This window comes from Dermacentor silvarum, chromosome 1 (assembly GCF_013339745.2).
Source record: "Dermacentor silvarum isolate Dsil-2018 chromosome 1, BIME_Dsil_1.4, whole genome shotgun sequence".
Taxonomy (NCBI): Eukaryota; Metazoa; Arthropoda; class Arachnida; order Ixodida; family Ixodidae; genus Dermacentor; species Dermacentor silvarum.
In genome coordinates this window covers 361,096,502-361,102,413 of record NC_051154.1, presented here as the reverse complement: position 1 = coordinate 361,102,413, position 5,912 = coordinate 361,096,502, and positions in this window count along the sequence as shown.

Sequence of the window (5,912 nt, the reverse complement as noted above, 5' to 3'; positions counted from 1 at the left end):
AGCTACATCCTTTGCGAGAGGATACATAAAATGGTCAAAACTTTTAACAAGAGGAAAGTAAGAGATATTCGAAATTATAACGTGGAAAAGATTGAGGAAGCAGTAAAATATGGACGCAGCATGAAATCAGCGAGAAGAAAACTTGGCATAGGGCAAGGCAAGATGCCTGCACTGAACGATAAGCAAGGTAATATCATCAGCAATTTCGATGACATAGTAAAAGCAGCGAAATAATTCTATACTGACCTGTACAGTACTCAGAGCAGCCAAACTACTTTCATTTCTAGTAGTTATGGACAGGATACGGAGGTTCCTTCAATAACTAGCGATGAAGTTAGAAGCGCATTGCAAGACATGACCAGGAGGAAAGCTGCCGGAGAAGATGGAATAACGGCCTATTGAATGAAAGATGGAGGAGATATCATACGTGAAAAGCTTGCGGCCCTTTATAAGCAATGCCTCACGACTTCAAGTGTACCAGAAAGCTGGAAGAACGCCAATATTATACTAATCCATAAGAAGGAAGACATTAAAGAATTGAAGAATTATACACCCATTAGCTTGCTTTCAGTACTGTATAAAATACTCACCAAGTTATTTTCAATAAAATCAGGGCAACACTTAACTTCAGTCAACCAAGAGAACAGGCTGACTTCAGGAAGGGATATTCTACGATGGATCGTATCCATGTCATCAATCAGATAATCGAGAAATCTGCGAAGTATAATCAACCTCTGTATATGGCTTTTATAGATTATGAAAAGGCATTTGATTCCGTAGAGGTACCAGCCGGCATAGACGCATTGCGTAATCAAGGAGTGTAGGAGGTATACGTGGATACCTTGGCAAATATCTACAAGGATTCCACAGCTACCTTGTTTCTCCACAAGGAAAGTAGAAAGTTACCTGTTAGTAAAAGGGTCAGGCAAGAAGACACAATATCTCTAATGCTATTCACTGCATGCTTAGAAGTATTCAATTTCTTAGACTGGGAAGGGTGAGGAGTGAAGATCAACGGCGAATATCTCAGCAACCTTCGGTTTGCAGATGACATTTTCCTGTTCAGCACCAATGGGGACGAATTACAAACAAATTATTGAGGACCTTAACCGAGAAAGTGTAAGAGTGGAGTTGAAGAGTAGCATGCAGAAATCAAAGATAGTATTCAATAGCCTGGCAAGGCAAGAATTCAGGATCGCTATTCAGCCTCTAGAATGTGTAAAGGAGTACGTTTATCTAGGACAATTACTCACAGGGGACCCTGATCATGAGAAGGAAATTTACAGAAGAATAAAATTCGGTTGGAGTGCATACGGCAGGCATTGCCAAATTCTGACTGGGAGCTTACCTCTGTCGTTGAAAAGAAAAGTGCACAATCATTGCATTCTACCGGTGCTATTATATGGGACAGAAACTTGGAGGTTAATAAAGAATCTGGAGAACAAGTTCAGGACCACACAAAGAGCGATGGAACTAAAAATGTTAGGCCTAACAGTAAGAGACAGGAAGAGAGCGGTGTGGATCAGAGAGCTAACGGGGATAGCCGATATTCTAGTTAACATTAACAGGAAGAAATGGAGCTGGGCAGGCCATGTAATGCGTAGTATGGATAACCGGTGGACCATTAGAGTTACAGAATGGATACCAAGAGAAAGGAACCGCAGTCAAGGATCGCAGAACAATAGGTGGGGATATGAATTTATAAAATTTGCCGGCGCGAGCTAGAATCAGCTAGCGCAAAACAGGGGTAATTGTATATTGCAGGGAAAGGCCTTCGTCCTCCTGTGGACATAAATATAGGCTGATAATGCTGATGACATAAATGGATGAATTGCAAGCCCGCTGTCGGTAATGCCATCCGAAAGTGAGGTTTTGGTTCCTATAATGATGTCTGCTGAGCATGCCTGAACAATTGAGTCAAGAGCACCAATATTGCTACAAATAATGCGGAAATTTACCAAAAGCATAAAGTTATATTGGATTTGTGTGAACAGGATAGGATTTTTTTTATCGTGGTTCACCATTTAGCAGAGGGCCCCTTTGTTTATGAGACCGGAGGGGTGCTGATTTTGGCTGCGTCTTACTAATAAATATTTCCACGTAAATGAAGATTATTAGATCGGATGGAAAAGCGCTCATATTCTCTAAGATTACTCTCAGCAAATTCACGCAGCTTGTTTCGCGCTAGATGTATCTGTGGAGAGAAATCCTCCTCCGGTCATAACTTCGTTGAGTCGATGTTTTTGAGCTTGAGGGCGTTTTGCGGCGCTTTACCTTTTTATTATAAGTTGAGAAATTTTACTATTATTGAACGCACAAATACATGTCGGTGCTGGCGAATATGGTGCACCCGCTCGATCTCACCAGCTTCTACTTTTAGGTGACTGGAGAATAATTCATTTACAATCTGTTCGGATACTGCGTAATTTTCGTAATCACTTTCGGGAATGCTTTTGACGATTAGGTTGTTCCTCCTCATGCGATTGCTTATGTTGTCGGCAACGTCTACGAGGGCCTCATTTGTTTTTGAAGTGTTCATTTCGATGGCCTAATCAGTAGTACTAACGTCTTCTATTTGTTTTTTTTCAGCTACAATGCTTTACGATGTCGATGACACGTCTCTTAAGACCATTAATCCGTTGAATGATTTTTCTGTCTTGTAATTATTTCATCAGATTTCCTTTTGCAGAAAAAATACTTCCTTGATCTTAGCACTAGGGTTTGTTTCAACATCGCCAGATCAGTGTATAACAAAAAAAGCTAAATTATTGATGGCGTATAGGGAACGGTGCACAGGTAAGGTTGCATCCTGAGCCAGAAAGTTCATTCTGAACGCATGCGAGCACTCTTTAAGCAGCAAAAGTGCTGATGCCCCCACTCTTATGTTGACACATCTGTACGGCCCGCTGCATACCCAACTCGGTGGAGGCACAAGAGAAAAGAGCAGAAGCTGGAATGCGCCTCAAAAGGCCAACGTCCTCGGTGTGCTCGGTTCGAGTGACTTGACCCGTGAGAGCCGCCGCCCAACCCATTTGCCGAGCGGAGAGTTGGGTTCACCGAGACAGAGGGTACACGGGGGGGGGGGGGGGGGGGGGCACGAAAAACGTGTTGCCCGAGTGGTCAGGGACAGTTGTGCAGTGAAGGTCGCAGCAGACGCCAGATATTGTGCTGTCGATGCAAGCTGTCTCTTGCATAATCACTGCATATTCTCTCCGATTGCCTTGGTGTGAATAGCACATTATTTTGTACATTGTAAATATATTATTTTACCAACGAGCAACTTCGTCATGTGTGGCGGCCACGAATATCCACCAGATGCAGTGAGCAGCAAACCGTCCAAAGCATCCTCTTGATTTTAGTATAGCAACACCCATATTGCACAAGAAAAAATTCACCGACGGTTACGATACTTCCTAAGGGGAAATTTGAGCGCAGCTCTCTACGTGTTTTCATTTCGCGATATATTGGCTGGCGTGGACAATCTGTCTCGTGCGGCACGTTGCGAACGAGCGAAGTGTGGTGCGACTGCCTCGCATAATCTGGAGATCGTGGGGGCCAGTGCGCGGTTGACGCGTGGGTGACATTCACAGCACCCGCCGCCGACAGACCTCCCAGACGAAGCGCGCTACTCTGGCGATGCCTGCTTCGCCATACCCTTCTTCGCTTTCCGCCTCATGGCTCCACAGCATCCTCCTCTCCGCTTTCCACCTCGCGTCTTTCATAACCCCGCGACGCTCCGCGTTCGCTCTTTTATGGTTCGCGTGGTTACGCGACCGGACAACGCCGACGCCTGCCGCAGAAATGGACGCCTAAGAGCTGCGCTCGACAAACTGTGAAAAACACCAGGGGGGGGGGGGGGTAAGAGGCCACAAATGTCGGCCAAAATAGTTGTACAAGGGAAAGGCAGTCGTTTACATGAGGCCTGTTGTGGCCGAACAATCCCGGGCCAATTATGCGGAGTCTCTGCTTTCAGTGATATTGGTGGTAACGGTGGCACTATTTCGGCCTCCCGATAACAAACACTCGGTGCTCTTCGTTATCGCAGCGTCCAGGCAGCTGACACGGGACGATTTAAAACGTAGAAAGGCACTGGTTTACATCATCCTGGTTGTGCCCAAGCGATCCCCTAATCGTCAATAATTTGTGACTAAGACATTTACAAAGTATTCGTAAACATATGAACACTTTTACGTAAGCTGTAAATTTTATATCACAATGGGCGATTGAGAGGATTTAACAGCTGCAGCTTACGGAACGGTGACGTCCCTTTTTGGTTCAGAGTTAGTAATTTGTTAGCAGCATGCTTCTACTTTATTTAAACTTACAATTTATAAAAAAAAGAAACACATTTGAGTACCTAAACCAAATTTTAACTAGCTAGAATACCTAGACCATAATATTGTTTCAAATTGAACTATTTTCATTGAAGTCCGTGCAGCGGTTGTCTCATAACAACATTTCTGTGTTTCACATGTAGTATTTCAATAAGGAAATCGTAGTCGATCCTCGAGCTAAACCTTACTCTTAGAATACAGTAGCATAGAATTACCACCACAAGAGGTTCATTACTGTCCCTCTTAATTAGTGAACTTGGAGAATGCAGTCTAACAGAGTTCAAGTAAAGCTTTACAAGAATACATGAGCGTCGTGCCATGACCATGGGTCTACGCATAAAAGTTGAACCATCCTGAATGTTTCGCCACACAGTCAAACATACCCGCTACAGTAGCACAGTGTCTATGGCGTATTACTGCTGCATACGATGTCTCGGGTTCAGTCCCGGTCCTGGCAGCCACATTGCGATGGAGACGGATTGCAAGAACTCTCCTGTACCATGCATTGGGTGCATTTAATGATGTGGTCCAAAGATATAAGCTAGACACCTCTCTACGGTTCGCCTTATAGTAAGACCATGGTTTTGGCACGTGAAACACAAAATTCAAAATGCAAAAAAGTCAGATCCAATGATGTAACACTTGGGTTACAGCAATATTGCCGCGTCTATATTCGTGCACAAATACGCCCTGGCACCGACAAAGATGATGACGGGGGGGGGGGGGGGGGGGACGCTCGAGATGCCGGGAGGCATCAAGAGAAAAAGAATTCTTATTGTTGGCGCCTCTCTCGTATCTTCTCCCGAGTACGGCGCGGTACAGCTGCTTCTGTAAAAAAGCCCCTAACTTTGTGAGCCACGACACTGGTGGAGGTGCTGGGTGCTATCGCCTCATGATCGACACTCCTACGAGCAGCCCTGCATCTGGCCCCTGCATCTATATAGCCACACCCACGCGTTGAGACGCCTGTTCACCGCACTAGCCGCCGCGCCTGCAAGGTTTGAACCCCGAATTTGCAAACATCGCCTTCGTCATCGGCCACCCCAGCTCCAGAAATGGCACTTTCAAGCAGCGCAATTCAGGTAACGGTCCAAAACCTTCGGATTCCCGAGCCATTTCACGGTGACACAGATGAAGATGCGGCGGACTGCTGGAGGTGCTGGGTGCTATCGCCTCATGATCGACACTCCTCCGAGCAGCCCTGCATCTGGCCCCTGCATCTAGCCACACCCACGCGTCAAGACGCCTGTTCACCGCACTAGCCGCCGCCTGCAAGGTTTGAACCCCGAATCTTGCAAACATCGCTTTTGTCATTGGTCACCCCAGCTTCAGAAATGACACTTTCAAGCAGCCCGATTCAGGTAACGGTCCAAAACCTTCGGATTCTCGAGCTATTTCATAGTGACACGCATGAAGATGCGGCGGACTGGCTGAAGTAGTGTGAACGCGTACCAAGATCGAATCACTGATGCCACGACCAACGATTGGTGCTTTTCAACGTCTATTTCGCCATCGAAGACAGTGCAAAGACGTGGTTGGAAAACCGCGAGAGAAGTCTGACAACGTGAAAGGAGTTTT